This window comes from Papio anubis, unplaced genomic scaffold, assembly GCF_008728515.1.
Source record: "Papio anubis isolate 15944 unplaced genomic scaffold, Panubis1.0 scaffold274, whole genome shotgun sequence".
Taxonomy (NCBI): Eukaryota; Metazoa; Chordata; class Mammalia; order Primates; family Cercopithecidae; genus Papio; species Papio anubis.
The window spans coordinates 1-23,162 of record NW_022162826.1 but is presented as its reverse complement, the minus strand read 5'-3'; the positions used below and the strand labels follow the sequence as shown (position 1 = coordinate 23,162).

Sequence of the window (23,162 nt, the reverse complement as noted above, 5' to 3'; positions counted from 1 at the left end):
CCAAAGTGTTGGAATTGCAGGCATTAGCCACCATGCCCAGCCTATATTTGTTGCAACAGCTGGAATAACCTCAAGATCAGATCACTTGCTATCCTGTTCAAAACTCTTCCAATGGCATTTCATCACATCTGAAATGAAATCCATGTGTTTCTAATGACCAGCCAATAGGTCTGGGCCCTGACCATCACCCTGAAATAATCTCCTACCACCCTGCTTCCCTCTCACTCTGTCCTAGCTACACTGGCTTCTTTGTGCTCGTTGAACACACAGAGCTGACACCAAGCCCAGGGCCTTTGCATGTTCTCTTCTGTCCGCCAAGAGTGCTCTTTCTTCCAAACTTTGTTTCTTTTGCTCCCTCAAAGCCCTGCTAACATGTTACTTCCTCAGAGAGGTCTTCCCTGACCCCTCAGTCTAAGCCATCTTGCCTCCTACACATCCCTTCCTTGTTAGCATTTAGGTTATAGAGTCGTTTGATTATTTCTTTATGATCTGTCTTCCACTACAATGTAAGGTCTGTGAGAACAGGAATTTGGTAGTGTATGTGGGATGAATGAATGAACAGGCCAGCCTGCCAAGAACAGAGTGGGAGGGGTTTGTGAGGGTATGAAGAATGCAACCGTATGCCTCTTTCTGCTAAGAATTAGGCCGGGCTCCGTGGCTCACACCTGGAATCCCAGTACTTTGGGAGGCTGAGGCGGGTGAATCCCTTGAGGTCAGGAGTTCAAGACCAGCTTGGACAATATGGCAAAACCCCGTCTCTACTAAAAAGATGAAAATTGCCTGAGCATGGTGGTGCATGCCTGTAATCCCAGCTACTTGCGAGGCTGATGTGGAAGGATCGCTTGAACCCTGGAGGCAGAGGCTGCAGTGAGCTGAGACCACACCACTGCACTCCAGCCTGGGCGACAGAGTGAGACTTCATCTAAAAAAAAAAATAATACTAATTGCTACTACTTCATCCTGTCCATCCCATGTCCCTAAAAACTTCAGCATAAGTGCGCTCCACACACGAGGAGAGAACAAACCCTCCCACTGGCCTTGGGCCCATCCCTCTTTCTCCCACACTGCCTCTTTTGAGTTATCTCATTTTGCTCCCAATAGCCAGTTTTGACTTTTCTGGGCTTATCTGGGCATCAGGGATCCATGTTGTACTTTCAGTTGCCCTGATTATGTCTGCCTTAGAGCGTCTCCTAGGGCAGCCAGTGTAGAACAGTCACCTAAGGGCCTGGAGCTTCTGCAGTCTGCCACTCGCTCCTTCTGCCTGATAACAAATACTATTCCTTTTATCCTTGCAACTTGACCCAGAAAGAGGTGGCTGTCAATGTTCAAGGGCCCTGGAAAGGAAGACGGGAAATGTGAAACCACTGGACACATGGGAATGGGTGGGTCTGAGAGTCTGAAAGACGGTGCTAGAGCATGCACCTTCCAGATCATTCTCATTGAAAAATTCAGAATGACCTTCCCTCCCCAAGCCAAGAAAGGATAAACACTCACACCTCCTTACCTTCTTACATTCTCATTTCTAAGATAAAATATAATGCGTTAAGAATCTGTAAGTTACCTCATTTAATTGGCACTCTGCTTTATCAGATATGCACTATCATCACCCACTTACAGATGAGGAGATTGAGGCTGGGGGATGTGAAATCATTTATTTCAACTCACGTGGTTTGCGAGCAGTGGAGTCAGGATCCTAATGTAGATACTAACCAGTGTTATTTGGCATACCAATTTAAATCAGTTACTTACACTAACTTTAAAACAACATGAGCTTTATTAAGGCAAATTTATATATCATAAAATTCACCCATTTAAGTGTACAATTCGATAATTTTAGTAAGTTTGCAGAGTTGTGCAACCATTACCACAATCCAGTTTTAGAACATTTCCACTACCCCAAAATGTTTCCTCATGTCCATTTTCGGTTCATACCCACTCCTACCCCCAGCTCTAGGCAACCGCTGATCTACTTTCTGTCTCTATAAATTTGCTGTTTATAGAGAAATGAAATCATCCTGCATGATATTTTACTACAAGCTGCATTTGTTTTGTGAAGCCTGCTCAGCTCAGTTCTCAACATTCAGTTCAGAGGTGTGGATTGGCTTAGCACAAGGAGGAAGGTATTGTAACTCCATTTCTGCAAGATGTCTAGAGGGAAAGTTTTTATCTTTTTTTTAAGGAGAATTTGTATTATTTTCATTATTTTTATGTGCAGAAAACTCAACAGCATACATTTAACCCAATTTGGTGGCAAGTTCTTTAGCTTTTGGCTGTTTCACCTTGGCAATGAGAGCCACACACTTGGGAGCCAGGACATTGACTCCCCGGTGATGACGGATCTCATCGTATCTGCCATTCTAATTGGTTCTGATAGCTTCCTCCAGCTAAGCCAAAGTTTCTTTGTCTTTCAAGTTAGCCTGTGTGGTGACTGTGGTGCAGGTCTTCCCATGGACTAGACATCCCAGTCTTACCTTCCCCTTGATAATGCAGTCAGGGACCTTTATTTTACAATACAGAGAAATGCACTATCATCACCCACTTTCTTTCATTTATTTTTATTTATTTATTTATTTATTTTGAGACGGAGTCTCACTCTGTCGCCCAGGCTGGAGTGCAGTGGCCCGATCTTGGCTCACTGCAAGCTCCGCCTCCCAGGTTCATGCCATTCTCCTGTCTCAGCCTCCCGAGTAGCTGGGACTACAGGCACCCGCCACCACACTGCTTAGTTTTTTTGTATTTTCAGTAGAGACGCGGTTTCACCATGTTAGCCAGGATGGTCTCGACCTCCTGACCTGGTGATCCGCCCGCCTCGGCCTCCCAAAGTACTGGGATTACAGGTGTGAGTCACCACGCCTGGCCTATCATCATCCACTTTCCAGATGAGGAGGCTGAGGCTGGGAGCAGGCAGAAGACAACTAGCTTGATGGGATCCACATCACGTCCAGTCACCACCAGCTGAGACTTCTTGTTCTCCACTAAGGTGGCTACAGTGATAATTCCTGCTTGAACGACAGGTGGTCTCTTGGTGGGGACGTCCCCTTTGCTGGCAGCTTTCTTCTCAGCCCAGGCCAGCAGCCTCTGCTTCTTCTCTTGCTTTGTCTCTGGTCTGTACTAGTGGGCCAGCTTATGTACTATAATTGAGTAGCTGTTTGGGGGTCCAAGGCCTGAGTGAACTGGTTCATCACAGGAAGCACCTTCAGCCACGTGTAGAGGATGGCTCTTTGTCACTGCAACCTGATAAAGCGGGGCCATTTGACAAAGCAAGTGAGGTCCCTTTTGGGTTGGGTTTGCTGTCCAATACCAAGATTCTTAGGCCTTTTCTCCAACATGGGATTCACCACTTTCCTGGCCTCCTGCTTCTTTGCGACAGCAGCGGCTGGAGCCACCTTCTTCCCCTTGTCCTTCTTCCCTTCTGGCATCTTGGGCGGCAGGAGGAAAGAGAAAAAAAGTTTTTGTTTGATAAATATTCCAGGCTTCTGAGGACAGGGACTCAGCACTACCTGGCTGAAAGCAGAAAATCAGGGTGGAGGTGATTGTAGGGTTGGGGAATCATACATGTTTTTTTTTGTGGTTGTTGTTTTTGTTTTACTTCTTAAAATATTTGAAATAGTTGATTTTAATTCGTGGACTTAACTCCAAGTCATTTCAAGGATGACTCCATTTAAAATAAAATACAGCTGGGCACAGTGGCTCACGCCTATAATCCTAGCACTTTGGGAGGCTGTGGCAGGCAGATCACCTGAGGTCCAGTGTTCAAGACAAGCCTGGCCAACAAATCCCATCTCTATCAAAAATACAAAAATTAGCCGGGCACAGTGGCTCATATCTGTAATCCCAGGACTTTGGGAGGCCAAGGCGGGTGGATTACAAGGCCAGGAGAGCGCGACCACCCTGGCTAACACAGTGAAACCCCATCTCTACTAAAAATACAAAAAATTAGCTGGGCATGGTGGTGTGCACCTGTAATCCCACCTACTCAGGAGGCTGAGGCAGGAGAATCTCTTGAACCTGAGAGGCGGAGGTTGCAGTGAGCCAAGATCACACCATTGCACTCCACCCTGGCCAACAAGAGCAAAACTCCGTCTCAAAAAAACCAATAAAAAGAAATAAAATACAAATAACAAAATGAGGCCCTAAAGATCTAATTTTAAAATGTAATCTGGCTGGTCCGAAGGCAGTGAGTTATCTCACTTTTGTGTCTGGAATTGGTGGGTTCTTGGTCTCGCTGACTTCAAGAATGAAGCCGCAGACCCTTGTAGTGAGTGTTAGTTCCTAAAGATGGCCTGTCTGGAGTTGTTCGTCCCTCCTGGTGGGTTTGTGGTCTCGCTGGCTTCACAGTGAAGCTGCAGACGTTTGCGGTGAGTGTTACACCTCTTAAATGCAGTGCAGACGCAAAAAAGTGAGCAGCAGCAAGATTTATTATGAAGAGCAAAAGAACAAAGACTCCATACCACAGAAGTGGACTGGAGCCACTTTCCGCTGCTGGCTAGGGCGGCCTGCTTTTATTCCCTTATCTGGGCCCCCTCCCACATCTGCTGATTGGTCCATTTTGCAGAGAGCTGATTGGTCCACTTTGACAGAGTGCTGATTGGTGCAATTATAATCCCTGAGCTAGACACAGAGTGCTGATTGGTGCATTTACAATCCTCTAGCTCGACATAAAAGTTCTCCAAGTCCCCACCAGACTCAGGACCCCAGCTGGCTTCCCCTAGTGGTTCGTGCTGTGGGGCCACAGGAGGAGCTGCCTGCCAGTCCTGTGCCGGATGCCTGCACTCCTAAGCCCTTGAGCGGTAGATGGGACTGGGTGCTGCGGAGCAGGAGGTGGTGCCCATTGGGTGGGCTTGGGCCACACAGGAGCCCACCGTGGGTAGGGTGGGGGGCTCGAGCATGGCGGGCTGCAGGTCCCGAGCCCTGCCCCACGGGGAGGCGGCTGAGGCCTGGCTAGAATTCCAGCGCGGCCCAGGCGAGCCTGCAGTGCTGGGGAATGGGGCCCACCCTCTGCAGCTGCTGGCCCAGGTGCTAAGCTCCTCACTCTCTGGGGCTGGTGGCGCTGGCAGGCCAGTGGGCCGGCCACTCCCAGTGCAGGGGCCCTCTGAGCCGGTGCCCACCCAGTGCTGGTGCTGGCCCGTGAGCGCCGGGCGCAAACCCGGCACCTCTCCCTCCACACCCAGCAGAGGGAGCCGGCTCTGGCCTCGGCCAGTCCAGAGAGGGGCTTCCACAGTGCAGGGACGGGCGGAAGGGCTCCTCAAGCGCGGCCAGAGTGGACGCCAAGGCCGAGGAGGTGCCGAGAGCGAGTGAGGGCTGCTAGCACATTGTCATCTCTCACTTTGATTGTTCAGTCAGTTACAGATAAAACACCTTATTCTACTCTTTCCCTCCTTCTTACTACTACACTTGACTAATCTTTAAAAATAAAATTTAATAAAATTTTAAAAATTAAAATGTCGTCTTAAGGGCGGCCCTGAAGTGATTCAGCTCATCTCTATCTGGTGGCTCCTCCCTGGAAGGGGAGGTGAGGAAGATGATACTCCTATTCCCTCCTCCAGACACCCACTCATTCCACTTACAGCCATGGGAGGTTTGGAATGTTTGTTTCTACTCCAGGCCTGGGTCCAGTGCAGTGACACTGGGGCTCTCACTCTCCTGCCTCTGGACTCTCCATTATGCCTGAAGATGCCTTTCTCTGGGACAGTCAGAAGTTACCGCCCCAAACCAGAGAGTCAGTCCCCTTTCTTCTCTGTCTGATCACCATCCTTGTCCCTCTGAGAAAAATCGCTATTCTATCCAGAGAGAAAACAATAGCCCCTACTTCATGCTTCATGACCATGTAGTTCACTGCAGTCCCTTCATCCCCATTTCTCTCCTTGGCAGAAACAAATTCTTTTCAAAGCTGGGGAGGTAGTGCACAGACTCCTTGAAGAGGTCCCAGGGAAAGGGGATGTTCTCCTCTCCTTTCCCCACAGATCACTCCCTGGGACTGTCTTTTCTGTACTGAGACAGACCTGAAAATAAGCCAGTTTTAGATTTTCTTCATAAGTTTCTGTAGGTGCAAAGGCTCGGGCAGAATGACTAGAAGACAAGTCCTCATTAATAATAATAATAGCTGACATTTATTAACCTGTACTATATGCTATACTCTGAATGTTTTATCTGGTTTTTGTCTCATCCAGTACTCAGAATAACTCTATATTAGGCTCACTTTACAAAAAAATTTAGCATTTTGTTATAGAACGGAAATTATGCAGAATTATTAAATTATTGGTGCCACAGACATTTTACTGTATCTGTATTATTAGTACAGAAATTAGTATTAAGGCACAGAAATTATTAGTACAAAGATGATATCAGTACTATTATTATAATATAGAAATTACTAGTACAGGGCAGGCATGGTGGCTCATGGCTGTAATCCTATAACTGTGGGAGGCTGAGGCAGCAGATGGTCAGGAGAACGAGACCAACCTGGCCAACGTGGTGAAATCCCATCTCTACTAAAAATACGAAATTAGTCACGCATGGTGGTACATGCCTGTAGTCCCAGCTACCTGAGAGGCTGAGGCAGGAGAATAGCTGGAACCCGGCAGGTGGAGGTTGCAGTGAATCGAGATTGCACCATTACACTCCAGCCGGGGCAGCAAGAGCGAAACTCCATATCCAAAAAAAAGAAGAAATTACTAGTACAGAAGAAAGTGTCAGTACTACTATTAGCCCCTATTTGCGGAAAACTGAGGCTTGAAGAGGTTAAGCTAATTTATCCAAGGTTACAGAGTTAGCGAGTAGAGCTAACTGAATTCAGTCCACACAAATAACTTAGCTCTTAACCTTAAGTAAAGCTTACCCTCCTCTGTGCCTCCCACACTCACCCCTTGCTTCTTCCTGGGCAGGAATGAGTGAGGCCAGAAGGAGTATATGAGCTGTGGACTACAAGAAAAAAACCCACAGTGACTGAAGGAGAAGGAACTTCTAGTCCTTCCTGGTGACCCAGAGCCAACAGGAAAATGGGTTACTCATTAACCAGAGAGAAGTCCGACATCCTGTGTTTGAAAGAAACATTTTAAAAGTTAGAAAATGCGTTTGAACAATGTTGTATTGTATTTAAACCAAGCTCAAGCAACAGATGTTTCTTTTCCTTTCTTTGATACAGTGTCTTGCTTTGTTGGCTCTGCCACCCAGGCTGTAGCTCAATGGCTGATCTCGGCTTACCGATCTTGGCTGAACTGTGCCTCCTGAGTTCAAGCGATTCTCCTGCCTTAGCCTCCTGAGTAGCTGGGATTACAGGCATGCGCCACCACATCCAGTTAATCTTTGTATTTTTAGTAGAGACGGGGTTTCACCATGTTGGCCAGGCTGGTCTTGAACTCCTGGCCTCAAGTGGTCCTTTTGCCTCGGCCTCCCAAAGTGCTGGGATTACAGAGGTGAGCCACCACGCCAGGCCCAGATGTTTCTTTAGTATAGATTTTACACCAGGCTTTTCATTCGGCTTTTGAACATTATGTTGAAGTATATTAGATTTTATAATTACTTTATTCTAAGATCTTGCCCTGTGAATGAGTCCAAATATCATAACCCACAGATCAGGGAGGGTGAGGACAACGCACAGAGCACAGGCTAGGATTTGCTTTGGGAACAGTCGTTGGGGCAGAGGATGCCTGCTAGAGGGAAGGGCTGTCTCTTACGTATGGTTGCTGGGAGCCCAGGACTGGACTCAGAGGAGAAGCAAGATGAGTATTAGTCCATAGCAGAAACAAAGAGGAATATATGTATCTTCCAATAGAGACCACTGGGGTTCCCACAAGAAAACTTGACAAATAGTTCAGCTGGAAACATGAAGAGGGGAAGGAAATTACTCAGAGTATTGATCAGAGTGTATCTAGTAGCCCTAAAACACAACAAACTAAGCACAGCTGCACCCACTTCTCCTTCAGAGCAGGGAAAAGACAAAAGTTTCAGAAACTTTCCATCCTCTCACCCTCATAGGTGTGAAATCATCTCCCTCCACCAGGAGGAAGAAAATAATTTAATTGTCCAGGTGCAGTGGCTCACGCCTGTAATCCCAGCACTTTGGGAGGCCGAGAAGAAAGGATTGCTTAAGGCCAGAAGTTTGAGACCAGCCTGGCCAACGTGGTGAAACCCCATCTCTACTAAAAATACAGAAATTAGCCAGGCATGGCAGGCACCTGTAGTCCCAGCTGAGTCCGGGGGCTGAAGCAGGAGAGTCCCTTGAACGCAGGAGATGGAGGCTGCAGTGAGCCGAGAATGCACGACAGCAATCCGTCTCAACAACAACAACAACAAAAATACTTTAATCTTTATTTGTCTTAGGTGAGTGCCCCGGGGTGGAACCTGCTGCAGCCTTTACTTGAGTGGGCAGAAAAACAAACAACCAAAAAAAACCAAAACAAACAAAACGGGGGATGAGAGGCTATTACAGTTAAAAGGAAGGGGGAGAATGGGATAGAGTGAGGTGGGAGGGGCAGAGGGGAGAGGCCCCAAGGAGAGCTTGGATTTTGGGGGCTGTTGGCCCAGATCTGCATGTGGGTCCAGCTTCTCTGTTCCTCTGAGTGGGGAGATTGTGCTGTAGAGACAGTCCAGCATAGTGGACCGGGGGCTGGGACTCCTAAGTGGAAATCTGAGGTCTGAGACTCCTAAGATGGTGCAGTAAGGTTGCAAGTTTGGGGCAGTTTAGCGTTTATGACGGCACAGGAGGTCCGGGAGTTTTGTTGCAGAGAGAGAAGACTTGTGAAACAGAAAAGACTTGCTATAAAGCAGTTATTCATGAAGGAGAAGATTTCTTCAGTCAGAATTTATGTTGCTACCCTGCACGCTGGTTTTTGGATTAATCAAAAGACAGTTCCAAAGAACAGTGTTACAAGCCGGGTGCGGTGGCTCATGTCTGTAATCCCAACACTTTGGGAGACTGAGGCTCGTGGATCTCTTGAGCCCAGGAGTTTAAGACTAGCCTAGACAACATGGCAAAACCCTCTCTCTACAAAAATACAAAAATTTGCTGGGCGTGGTGGTATGCGTCTATAGTCCCAGCTATTTGGGAGGTTGAGGTGGGAGAATCGCTTGAGTCCAGGAAGTTGAGGCTGCAGTGAACTGTGATCGCACCATTGCACTCCAGCCTGGGTGACGCTGTCTTGGAAAAAAAAATTTTTTAAAAAGGTGTTACAGTGGGTCCCTGCCTAGACTGTCTCTGCTGCCATCTGCTATGGAGTGGCCGGAGGGAAACTGGGCATCAGTGTAGGAAGGCAGACTGTTGCCTCAGGCCTTTCTGGGCTTTCCACTGTTGACATTAAAATGAGCCTTGAACTGGTTGAGAAAGTTCCTCCCTGAGCCCCTTTTCAAGGGGAAAGAAATCAATCAAAAAATAAAAAGTAAGAAAAACCAAACACACGTACCTTGCGTTGTAAACATGCTACCTTAACTGAAGGTGCAGATCAAGAGAGAGAAACCAGAGTTTTACAGTTTTGTTATATGTGCAGCTCCCTTGGGAGCAACAGCACTCCACGCAAGGCCACTCGGGTGAAGCCCCGGGTCAGTCACGTGGCAAAGGGGGTGAGGGGGTGGCTGTGGAAATGCACCTTTCTTGTGGTCTCTGTGGGAGGCAGGGGAACATGGCTTACTACTGGCTAATTTGAATAATTTCACTGGGCTCTGGGACACAGGGGCTGTCCCTCGTTGTCTGGCACCTGGCCCAGGGCAGTTAGGGTGGGTGTGTAGTGTCCCAGAGTGTGAGGGCCCAGTCAGGGAGGTGGTTGAGGTACGGACGTAACTGGCCGCCCAAGAAGAAGAACCAACCATCTCTAGCCAGGGCCTCAAAACTGGGTGGACAGTATTAAATACACACACACACACACACACACACACACACACAACCACACACCCTGTGAACTGAGGAATTAGTAGCTAATTTTCTTATTTTAGGGGACATAATCTTGGGAAAATAGAAAAGACTCTGTACTTAAGCCTAAATTTGCAAACAGAGTTCTAAGCCATTATCTGCTATTCCTTATTGTAGCATGCAAGAGCTCTTGTTTTGGCCAGGCATGGTGGCTCATGCATGCAATCCCAGCACTTTGCAAAGCAGTGGTGGGAGGATAGCTTGAGGCCAGAGTTTGAGACCAGCCTGGGCAGCATAGTGAGACCCCTGTCTCTAAAAAAAAAAAAGAGTTCCTGTTTAAGCCATTGGTAGATGGCTGTTTTCATTTCCTCAGCAAACCTATTTGCTTGGGAAGCCACAGCCCGCAGCTTCCTCCCAGGTGTTCTTAATCATCCTTGAGAAGGGAAAGATGAGGGTCAGGCTGCTATGAGGCTCTGGCAAGTAGAATGGTGGCTCTCCCGAAGACGTCCACATTCTAATTCTTTTTCGTTTTTTGGAGACAGAGTCTCACTCTGTCACCCAGGCTGGAGTGCAGTGGCGTGATCTCGGCTCACTGCAACCTCCATCTCCCACGTTCAGGGGATTCTCCTCCAGCCTCCTGAGTAGCTGGGATTACCATCATGCCCAGTTAATTTTTGTATTTTTAGCAAAGACAGGGTTTCACCATGTTGGCCAGGCTCGTCTCGATCTCCTGGCCTCAAGTGATCCGCCTGCCTTCCCGCCTTGGCCTCCCAAAGTGCTGGGATTATAGGTGTGAGCCACCACCCCTGACCCACATTCTAATTCTTGAAACTAGTGAATATGCTACTGTAGGAGAGGAAAGACTTCCCCTCCACTCTCTGAGGGTTTCATAGCTGAGCCCATGAAATGAACTGACAACAGGCAGATTAACAGGAGAAAAGTTATACAAATGTATTATGTGCACGGGGCATCACAGGAAAGAAAAGGGAATACCCCCAAAAACCAGAGAGGAGAGGGGAGGATGTATGCAGGCAATTTAGGAGAGAGTAAGTGATTTTGGAATAAAAACGAACGGGACCTTCTCTGGGTGTGGTGTTGGCTTCTTGTTTTCTCTCCTGTGATGAGTTAATCTTCCCTGGCTGATGAAACTCCTGAGGAGGGGACTGGTGACAACTGAGTTCTTTATTGAGGATCTGTATTTAGGCAGGTGGGGAGTTAAGAGAAAGCCTCCCCTTGCATTTGCTCTCTTTCAAGTACCTCCAGCTCTAAGTAATCAATATACCAAATTGGTGTATTTGGGGATGGCATTTCCTGAACTCCTTCATTACCTGACATGGTACAAGGAAAAAACTTTTTTTTTGTTTTTTGGTTTTGAGAGTGAGTCTCACTCTGTCACCTAGGCTGGAGTGCAGTGGCGGGATCTCGGCTCACTGCAAGCTCCGCCCTCCCAGGTTCAGCCATTCTCCTGTAGCCTCTGGTGGCAGGAACTACCAAGGCATCCGCCACAATGTCTGGCTAATTTTTTGTATTTTGGTAGAGCCGGGGTTTCACCATGTGGCCAGCCAGGATGGTCTCAATCTCCTGACCTCGTCCAGCCCTCCTCGGCCTCCCAAAGTTCTGGGATTACAGGCGTGAGCCACCCGGCATAGCGTGGTTTTTTTTTTTTTTGAGACGAAATCTCGCTCTGTCTCCCAGAGTGGAGTGCAGTGGCACAATCTTGGCTCACTGCAACCTCCGCCTCCTGGATTCAAACAATTCTCCTGCCTCAGCCTCCTGAGTAGCTGGGATTACAGGCATGTAACACCACACCTGGCTAATTTTGGTATTTTTAGTAGAGACGGGGGTTTCACTATGTTGGCCAGGCTGGTCTTGAACTCCTGACCTCTTGATCCGCTTGCCTTGACCTCCTAAAGTGCTGGGATTACAGGCGTGAGCCACCGCACCCAGCAAAAGGAAATTAAGATTGCTAATCAGCTGATCTTGAGATGGGGCCAATCTAATGAGTGCTTAAAAGTGGAACACAGAGGCAGAAGAGAGGATTGGAGAGATGCTATGTTGAAAGGACTTGATCTGCTGTTGCTGCTGTTGCTGGCTTGAAGACGGCAAAAGGGGCCATGTGCCAAAGAATGCAGGCAGCCCCTAGAAACCGGCAGAGTCAAGGAAATGAAGCTTTTTCTAGAGCCTCTAAAAAGAATACAGCTCTGAGACCAGGCGCGGTGGCTCACACCTGTAATCCCAGCACTTTGGGAGGCCAAGATGGGCAGATCACGAGGTCAGGAGATCGAGACCATCCTGGCTAACATGGTGAAACCCCATCTCTACTAACAATACAAAAAATTAGCCGGACGTGGTGATGGGCGCCTGTGGTCCCAGAAACTCAGGAGGCTGAGGCAGGAGAATGGTGTGAACCTGGGAGGTGGAGCTTGCAGTGAGCCGAGATTGCGCCACTGCACTCCAGCCTGGATAAAAGAGCGAGACTCCGTCTCAAGGGAAAAAAAAAAGAGAATACAGCTCTGTATAGATTTTGATTTTAGCCCAGTGAGGCCCATGTTAGACCTCTGACCTGCAGAACTGTAAGATAAGTTTGTGCTGTTTTAAGACACCACATTCATTATATATATATATATAAAATATACATTTAAATGGCAGCAAAAAGAATAGTCAGAGGCTGAGAGGAGTTAGCTACCCTTGAATGATGGAAGGATTCCCCATTCAGAACCATTCTCCTATAACTCTTGGTACTAAAACCATTCAATATCAATGATTTGTTTTTAAGCAGAAATGAGCTGATTAAGGGATACTCAGTAGTTTACAGAATCTCTGGGAGGGTCACAGACTGGATTCTGGAGCACACAGCCAGGTACAATCCCTGAACATACCGTAGGGCTGCTCTTCTAAAACATTTAAACAAATCTGTTTATATGTTTACTTTGGAAAGTTTCAAACCACAGAAAAATGGAAAGAGCACTGTAATGAATCCCCATATCTCCTGGACTTGGTTGGGTTTCCCTCAGAGGAGATCCTGAGATAACCTGGGTACAGGACGTTTATTTGGGAGGCGATCCCAGAAAGCACAAGTGAAAGGGTGCAGGACGTGGGACAGGAAAGGAAAACACAGTGATAATATGTGCATTCCTGCGGCAGTCACCGATGTGTGCAACCGGGGCTCCGTCCTGCGGACCTTCTGGGAAACCAAGCACGCTAAGCTTCCCAGTTGTCTCACCAAAGGATGGGGAGACGGGGGCTTTTATCCACTGCCTCCTCTTCCCATTGGTTAAGAGTCAACCCTGAGAAAGTCAACTGCCTCAGTTTCCAGGTTGTGCCTAACGAGTAGTATTGCACGCTTCCCTGTGCTGGAGAAAGCCCTCTGGCAGAGAAGCGGTGAGATGCGTCATTTGAGGTGTCAAGTCTTCCCATGGCAAAAACTGTGAACCACAGCTGTGAGTGAACTCAAACAGGAGCTGAGGGGATGTGGGGTGGGGCATCAACATCGTCTGCTACAATCCCTCCTAAGATTTACTGCTAACATCTTGCCTTCTCTTTCCCTCTTTCTTTCTCTATACGCCCACACATACGGCAAAGACATAGTATTTATCATGTACCAGGCACTGTGTCTCTATTCAGCCCTTGAGTCTGCATAATGGCCCAAGAAGCAGGTATCCCATACCTGTGATGCTTAGCGGTCACTGGAATCATTCCAAAGGGTGCTGGAACCAATCTATTTTCAAATATCATTATGCTAGAAATTACATTTTGTGCAACTATTTGAACTTATGGTCACAAATTTTAGATGCCAACCTAAAAATACACAGGGGGGTGCATAGTTTTTCAAAATTCTTTCTGCGAGTAAGCAGCCAAACAGTTCCCATCCTAGACTTGTGCTGTCGTGTCTGCATCTGGTGCTATGCCCAGAATCACTGAAGAGGGTGATGGGGGCTGGGGAAGGGGGAGACATGGGGAAAGAGCTAAGGCACTTCTGTGGTTGCCGTGAAAGAATCCTGGGAAATACATTTTTAAAAGAAAAACAAAATGAGGGATGCTATAGATAGAAAGTGAGTTCAGCTTGCCGAAGGTCCAGATGGATGCGTGCTGAACACCCAGGCTGTGCTCTCCACATTCTGATTCTGTCCCTCTCGGAGCCTGAGGATGCTGAGTTAGTGGTCACATGCTGTACCAAACTGTCGGCTCCCCTTTTATATTTACTTGGTTTTCTTAATGTTGCCTCCTCAATCTCTAAGTGTTCAACTTACTTTGTGATCAATGTAGCTATTAAAAAAAAAAAAAAGGTTTTCTGGCCGGGTGCAGTGGCTCACGCCTGTAATCCCAGCACTTTGGGAGGCCACGATGGACAGGTCAGTTGAGGCCAGGAGTTCAAAACTAGCCTGGCCAACATGGTAAAACCCCGTCTCTACTAAAAATAAAAAAAAAATTAGCCAGGCCTGATGGTGCATGCCTGTAATCTCAGCTACTCAGGAAGCTGAGGCAGGAAAATCACATGAACCCGGGAGGCACAGGTTTCAGTGAGCCAAGATCGTGCCACTACACTCCAGTCTGGGCAACAGAGTGAGACTCCGTCTCCAAAATAAATATATAAATAAATAAAAACAAAAAAGATTTTTTGTCTGACTTTATCAGGAAGACAAAGCTGATACTTTTTTCTCTTCCCGAGAACAAATACAGTAGCATTCGCTTCACAGTGCAAGCACATTGAGGGCATGATGTGAGCTGTGAGGCTGTGATGAGAAATGAGCTATGGGGGCCAAGGCAACAAACAGTGGCAACAGAAAAGCTACCTTATGTGGCGAAGAGGTGCTTTGGATGTAATTTATCTAACTGAGTTTTACAACCAATCAAGTTCATCAGCTGTAACCCCACCTTTTCCTGTTTAGAAAACAACATTCTGTAATTTACAAAGGTGAGCTGGTTGGTTCCCTTGAATCCATTCTCCCCAAGAGTAGAGTAAGAAAAGTTAGAAAGGGTGTTAGAATCTGGTCTAATCAATAGCTTGGTCCAGGGTACAAAGGTGTTTCCAAGCTTGGTGCAATGTTCAGTTTAGTTCATGTATTCAGCTATTTTTTCCTCCCAATTTGTTGTTCATGTTACCCAGGCATGGTAGGAAAAACCCTAAAGGGTGACTTTTCTTGCGTGATTTCCTTTTCATATCTGGTAACATGGGGGAAGAGCTTAGGCTTTGAAGCCAGACAAGCATGTGTTTAAATCCAGGCTCATCACTTACTAGTTCTGAAGATGGATAGGTTATTTAAATTCTCTGAGCCCCAGTTTCCTTTTCTTCAGAATGGGGGTGATGTCTCCTCCTCATAGGACTGCTGTGAGGAATTAGCAAGGGCATGTGTGCAGACAGCCTAGTCCACTGATATACAATTAATGATGACCAGTGTTAATATTGTCATCATTATCCTTCTGATCTGTAATTTGATTTCTGAACAGACTGACTGTAGAAAAAAAATGTCTTACATAGAAGACTGATTTAAATCTCTTGGCTGGTTTGATCATAAGTTGTAGAAATCAGAACTTGGTATTCTGGTTTTAAATCACTGCTAGTTGGTTACTGAAATCATTTTATCAGTTTGATTATCCATAGGCCTACGGTAAAGTCCTAAACACAGCAGGCATGCCCATAACAATGATAATAACAGTAGTAAGGAATAATTCGAATAACCCTTTAGTCTATAAAGCAATTGCAAAAACCGTCTCATTTAACTGTATCATTAAAACCTATGATTTAACTAAAACAAATCCTGTTATTCTTCTTCTCATTTAGGGAAGTGGAAGGTAAAATACGAGATATTAAATAACGCTCACCTTTGTGCCTTTGCACTCCCTCTTTCCTCCCTAGAAACTTCCCTTAATCTCTCTTCTATGCATGAAATTGAAACACATTCATCAAGGACCATTTAAATTTTCCTCTCCTCTTTTCATAGGAAAGAACTCATTCTTTTCTGACCTTCTATAGTACTTGAAGTGCGAACCACATTATCTAGTACTTCATTACCCTCTCTTTCATTTCTTCCCAATGGTTTCCTGTTTTTGAAGTCTATTAAAAAAACAACAGGCTGGGCGCAGTGGCTCACACTTATAATTCCAACATTTTGGGAGGTCGAGGCGGGCAGATCACTTGAGGACAAGAGTTTGAGACCAGCCTGGCCAACATGGTGAAACCCTGTCTCTACTGAAAATACAAAAATTATCCGAGCATGGTGGTGGATGCCTGTAATCCCAGCTACTTGGGAGACTGAGGCAGGAGAATCGCTCGAGAATCGCTCCTGGAGCTGGAGCTTGCAGTGAGCTGAGATCATGCCACTGCACTCAAGCCTGGGTGACAGAGCAAGACTCCATCTAAAAAACAAAAAACAAACAAAGAAACCAAAAAACAACTACAGCTCTGCCCCTCTGGAGGGTAGGGAGCATGCAGCTGGAATGTATTTTGGGTCTTGCCACCTAGCCCCTTCACCTTCACACCCCCTAGCCCAGAGCTGGACTCAGAGCCAATACCTCATGCATACTGGATTGATTCATAGAGAATTTACCTGAAATGATGGCTTAGAAAATCCATTGCAGGATAAAAATGGAGAATGACTCTTTAGGGACTGCCGTCTAAGAAGCAGGGCAAAAATGTTCCTGCTAGGAAATTGAAATTCAAGAAGCAAACACAAGCAGGAATCACAACTCTTACATGCAGCTTCTAGCGCTGATTCTGGCAGTCCCCATTATACCCTGGTAAGTTTAAGTGACTAGGACATGCCTTTAGTCAGTGTCCCCAGCTTATGCCACTGTGACCATAGGTAGGTGGGGACATCTTTTGTGGGTTCATGACATTGTTTTTCCTGTTGCAGTGATGAGAATTAACTTCATTGTCTAACAAAATTAAACAAGTCTTAACTAAGGGAAGCTAAATAGCAACTGATATTTTTGGAGGTGCTTTCAAATTAGGACAGCTGAATCTAATGGAAAAACAAACACATTTTAAACCAAATACCAGTTGCATGTTGTTGCATACCAAATATCAGCCTAGAGATAATTTTTCCTTTTGTTTCTTCATTTTTATCACATTTCTTCCCAATGCTTTATACGACTTATTGTATAATCCCAATGATTTTAATGACAGGGTTCCTACCCCCAGGATCACTCATCCAGTAACAAAGCCAAGGAAGGCTCTTGAAAACGGTGCTCTGCTGAGTTCTGGTGGGGCCACATTCTCTAGGCCAGTACCTCTCAGACTTAAATGTGCATACGAATCAGCAGGAGGTCTTGTTAAAATGCAGATTCTGATTCTGTAGACCTGGACTGGGGCCCTTGAATTTTGCATTCCTAACACAGTAGAGGGGCTTCTGTTCTTGTGCCCAGATCACACTTTGAGGGGCAATGTTCTAGGTAGAATTGGAGCTCAGTGGAGCTTGACCTGAGAGCTTGACCAAAAATTCTTGTGTGGGAGTATATGTGGACCCTATCACTGGAGGTCAGAAAGGTCCTTAAGTCCATGATGGCCCTGCTTTAAAGGCAGGACAATCTGGGGAAGACCTTAGTTTCTGGAGGAAAATGGGCAGCTTAGCGTATAGCAGGAGCATATATACTACGGGCTGGGAGCTCTCCCTGGTGCTGCTTAAGACTTCCCCCATGTCTGCTTTCCTCACAGGAGCCTCTTCCGAATTTCTGTTATTTTGTCTATAATGTCAGTCTAAATCCTTACTTGTAACTGTGCTCTACTTTGCCACTGCTGCCTGGCTATACCTTGTATTTATTGCTGGCCTATACCTGGAGTCCTTGGTCCTTCTTCGGAAAAAGTATTGAGGTTTTAAAGCTCTTATCCTTGGGGACAGATTAAACCCTTAAACCTTTATCTATCCGTCTATCTATCTTTTTTTTGAGACGGAGTCTCGCTCTGTCCCCCAGGCTGGAGTGCAGTGGCTGGATCTCAGCTCACTGCAAGCTCCGCCTCCTGGGTTCACGCCATTCCCTGCCTCAGCCTCCCGAGTAGCTGGGACTACAGGCGCCCGCCACCTCGCCCGGCTAGTTTTTTTTGTACTTTTTAGTAGAGATGGAGTTTCACCGTGTTAGCCAGGATGGTCTCGATCTCCTGACCTCGTGATCCACCCGTCTCGACCTCCCAAAGTGCTGGGATTACAGGCTTGAGCCACCGCGCCCGGCCCTATACATCTGTCTGTCTGTCTGTCTATCTATCTATCTATCATCTATCTATCTATCTATCTATCTATCTATCTATCTATCTCTCAAAAAAGTATTGAGGTTTTAAAGCTCTTATCCTTGGGGACAGATTAAACCCTCAAACCTCTATCTATCTATCTATCTATCTATCTATCTATCTATCATCTCTCACCTATTTATATCCACTTTAATTTGATATTTTTGACCAGGAAAGGAAAAGAAAGTTCATAAGGCCATATCTTTTAAACAAAATAAGGCACATAACAGGTGTTCGTTGTGTTTTTTTAATTGAGGTGAAATTTCACATAACATAAAATTAACCATTTTAAAGTGTTTTTAAGTGGACCAGGCACAGTGGGTCATGTCTGTAATCCCAGCACTTTGGGAGGCCAAGGCAGGAGGATTGCTTGAGTCCAGGAGTTCAAGAGTAGCCTGGTCAACATAGTGAGACCCTGTCTCCACACAAAATAAAAAAAATTAGCCAAGTATGGTGACACATGCTTGTAGTACCAGCTTGTAGTACCCCTGAGATTGGGGTATCACTTGAGCCCAGGAGTTCGAGGCTGCAGTGAGCTATGATCAGACGACTGCACCCCAGCCTGGGTGACAGAGTGAGACCTTGTCTCTAAAACAAATTAAAGATAAAATACAGTGTTCAATTCAATGGTGTTTTGTATGTTCACACCTCTATCTAGTTTCTTTCTTTTCTTTTTTCTTTTTTTTTTTTTTGAGATGCAGTCTTGCTCTGTTGCCCAGGCTGGAGTGCAGTGGTGCGATCTCGGCTCACTGCACTGCAAGCTCCGCCTCCCGGGTTCACGACATTCTCCTGCCTCAGGCTCCCAGGTAGCTGGGACTACAGGTGCCCGCCACCACTCTCAGCTAATTTTTTGTATTTTTACTAGTGACGGGGTTTCACCATGTTAGCCAGGATGGTCTCGATCTCCTGACCTCGTGATCTGTGCACCTTGGCCTCCCAAAGTGCTGGGGTTACAGGCGTGAGCCACCATGCCCAGCCACCTCGATCTAGTTTCAAAGCATTTAAAGCATAGTTAAATGAAATCTGCATGAAAGTAAGGTTGAAGATTACTTGGTTGGTTCATAAGAAATTTCTGCATTTATTGAATTCACAAGTTGATTTAACTCTTAAATGGTAAATTTCTTAACTATATGAATATTTTTCACTTTGCTTTTTTATTTGCCTATGGAGTAATGATAATAATGATAGTAATAGCTGTTATTTATGGAATGCTTACTACATGTGAAACACTTTGTATATATTTTGTTTTCCAATCCTCATAACAACGTAATGAAATAGGTATTATCCTTTTTTATTTTTTATTATTATTTTTTAAGACAGAGTCTCGCCCTGTTGCCCAGGCTGGAGTGCAGTGGCGTGATCTCGGCTCACTGCAACCTCCGCCTCTTGAATTCAGGCCATTCGCCTGCCTCAGCCTCCTGAGTAGCTGGGACTACAGGCGCTCACCACCATGCGCGGTGAATTTTTTGTATTTTTAGTAGAGACAGGGTTTCACCGTGTTAGCCAGGATGGTCTCCACCTCCTAACCTCGTGATCTGCCCGCCTTGGCCTCCCAAAGTGCTGGGATTACAGGCATGAGCCACCGCACCTCGCCTGAAATAGGTATTATTATTAACTTTTGACGGAAAAGGACACTGCAGCTCAGAGATTTTAGTTAACTTTTCCCAAGGCCACAGAGTTATCACTCGGCTGAGCTGAGATTTAATCCAAGTCAATCTGACTCCAAGACTTGACCTGTAAATCACAGCAGAATAATGTTTCTTGTGGACACAGACTTATTAGATGTGACAAAAAGGAATTGTGGAGAAATGTAAACTCTTACGAACCAATAAAATGGATACACATAAACTCAATGTTAAATATTTGGAAATAAGGAATGAGAAGCTAACAAAATACCAGACATTTTCGTAGAACCATTCACAAGGAGATTTCATGCTGAAAGTTTTTCATATGAAATAAAAATAAAATAAAATAAAATAAAGGAGGGAAAGACAGGAGTACCAGGAAGTGTGAAAGCTGCAGTAAAGAGTTTTGGTTGTATTTGAGATAAGCCGTGGGATGGTTTAAGCAGAGGAGTAACTGATCTGATTTACTCTGGTGGCTGTCTTGAGAATGAATTACGAGGGCATAGGAGAAGAAAGAGAAAGTAGAGAAACCAGTTTTAAGGCTATTGTAGTAGTGAGGTATGACGGTGGCTTGGATTACAATGACTGCAGAGGAAATAGAGATAGACACCAGTGGACTGACTTTGGCTAGAATGCAGAGGTAGAGTTCAGTGAACTTGTGATGCAGGAAAAGAGGAAAGAGAAATCAAGAATTTTGTCCTATCTGAAAGGAAACCTATGCCAATGTTTTCCATTAAAAGAAAAAACAAACAAATAAACAAACAAAAAACCAATGTTGTTTAATGTAGGAGATTCATATTTAATTACTCACCTGTCAGGATTTTTAAAACATGATTTATAACTATTACCGCCTCTCCCTTACATTACTGATTTCTCTTCCTTTACTGGATCATTCCTATCTGAAAGGAAACCTACGCTAACATTTTCCACTTTTTGAAAAAAACAAAACAACTTTTCTTGATCCCACATCATTTCTTTCTGGCTACCTTCCCATTTGTCTGCTCCTTTTCACTGGGGAACTTCTTGAAACCATTGCCTATGGTCACTACATTCTCACTCACCTCCCATCTTTTCCTTAGCTCACTCCAGCAGAGATTCTGTCCCCACCATTGCACCCAAACTGCCCTCATTAAGGTCACCAGTGACCTCCTTGTTGCCACATTCGTCACTCACTTTTTGGGCCATACCTTCTGGAACTTCTCAGCAGCCTTTGACCCAGCTGATCAATGGGTTCATACCCTCCTTGAAACTCTTCTTTTGGCTTCTGTGTTACCGCACTCTCCTGGTTTTCTTTCAACTATGAAGGCTCTTCTCAGTGACCTTCCTTGGTTCTTGGTTCTTGATTTCTTTTTTTTAATTAATTAATTAATTAATTAATTTTTTTGAGGCGGAGTCTTGCTCTGTCGCCCAGGCTAGAGTGCAGCGGTGCGATCTTGGCTCACTGCAAGCTCTGCCTCCCGGGTTCCCGCCATTCTCCTGCCTCAGCCTCCCGAGTAGTTGGGACTACAGGCGCCCACCACCACGCTGGGCTAATTTTTTGTATTTTTAGTAGAGACGGGGTTTCACTGTGTCAGCCAGGATGGTCTCAATCTCCTGATCTCGTGATCTGCCCGCCTTGGCCTCCCAAAGTGCTGGAATTACGGGCGTGAGCCGCCGCGCTCGGCTGGTTCTTTATTTCTAGCATCTGGTTCTTCCTTCTCTGGCCCAGGGCTTCGTTCTGAACCCCATACATTTCCCCATGTGCACATCTTCCCTAGATAATCCCATCCAGTCACAGGACTTTATGTATCTCCTGTATACTAATGCTAATCAAAGGATAGCTTCTGCTCAGATGCTCCCCAAAACCTCAGACTCATAGCTCCAGCTGCCATCTCGATGTTTTTTCTTAGAGGTTGGTAGGCATTACATACTTGACAAGTCCAAAACTAAGCTCTCGATATCCACCACTGAAACCTGCTGTTCCCACAGAGTTCTCCATTTCATAAATGGCATCATCATTTACCTATTTGCTTATGTTACAGAAAGAAAGGCCAGATATGATCCAGTAATTTTATTGTATAGAAATGGGGTCTTGCTGTGTTGACCAGGCTGGTCTCAAACTCCTGGTCTCAAGAGATCCTCCTGCTTCGACCTCCCAAAGTGTTGGGATATTTTTTCCCCTTAGAATGTAAGCTCCATGAGGGCATGGACCACACAATGACTACTGTGTCCCTGTGCCTGAAATAGTGCCTGATACCATGTAGGTGCTTGAGGGATGAATAAATTGAGGCTGAAACAAATAAAATGACTTACCCCAGATCATCCAGTTGGTGAGCGATGAAACCAGAATTTGAACGCAAGTCTTTGACTCCAGTTTTGGAGTCCTTCTTTTTCATTACACTTCATGTAATATGTGTTCAGCAGATAATTACTTTAATTATCTGAGTTATGGAAAAAGGCCCCTGACTTTTGTTATTCATAAGCCTCATTTAAAAATTGCTAAGTTTTTTTTTCTTTTTTGTTGCTTTATGAAGTATTCTTACTGTTACATGGAAAAATCACACTTTAAATGAATACTGTATCTGGAAAATATTTTTGTATTAGTAAAATAGGCTTTGCCTTGGCTATTCTTTTGTTTGTTTTTTGAGAGAGGATCTCACTCTGTCGCTCATACTGACGTACAGTGGCATGATCATAGCTCACTGCAGCTTCAACCTCCCAGGCTTAAGTGAGCCTCCTGCCTCAGCCTCCCGAGTAGCTGGGACTACAGGCCTGCATCACCATGACTGGATAATTATTTTATTTTGTAGAGATGGGGTTTTGCTATGCTGCCCAGGCTGGTCTTGAACTCCTGGCCTCAGGCGATCCTCCTGTCTTGGCCTCCTGTTGGGTTTACAGGCATGAGCCACTGTACCCAGCTGACTATTCTATTTTTAATGGACTCAAACTGAACTTAAAAACCATCTTCTGATTTTGTTTGGTCAGAAAGTTATTAAAATATATTTGGAACAATTTGCCATGCAGTCATTGAGTTTATGTTCTTGTGAACAAAATTAGTTTTTAAATTAATGTCTTACATCCTCTAAAAAAGGCTTCATAATGCTGTTCTAAATGGAAGAATTGTGGTTTGCTAACCACACTTTTTGAATGTCTCCAAAACAGAAATACAGAAATTATGTCCTGGGAAGAAAGGCAGTAAGACTCTTAAATAAATAACCAGAGGAATTTCAAAACAATAGGTATGCATACTTTAAAAATATTCTATAATTTATTTCTCTTAACTCTGGATGAAAAAACTTTTTTTTTTTTTTTTTTTTTTTTTGCCTCTAAGAAATACACGTACTGGCCGGGTGTAGTGGCTCACACCTTAATCCCAGCACTTTGGGAGACCGAGGCGGGCAGATCACTTGAGGTTAGGAGTTCGAGACCAGCCTGACCAACATGAAGAAACCCTGTCTCTACTTCTCTACTAAAAATACAAAATTAGCCGGGC

The 23,162-nt window shown here is 45.4% G+C and overlaps 1 long non-coding RNA gene across 1 annotated transcript; it reads right to left on the bottom strand.

Annotated features, from left to right (window-relative positions):
• Nucleotides 1-2,808: 2,808 nt before the first annotated feature.
• LOC116272944 lies at nucleotides 2,809-9,530 on the bottom strand. The gene is made up of 3 exons (XR_004181459.1): nucleotides 9,402-9,530; nucleotides 6,864-7,034; nucleotides 2,809-3,419 (listed from the first exon to the last, which is right to left on the bottom strand). It is a non-coding gene; the product is annotated as an uncharacterized LOC116272944 (long non-coding RNA).
• Between the last annotated feature and the right edge of the window lie 13,632 nt (nucleotides 9,531-23,162).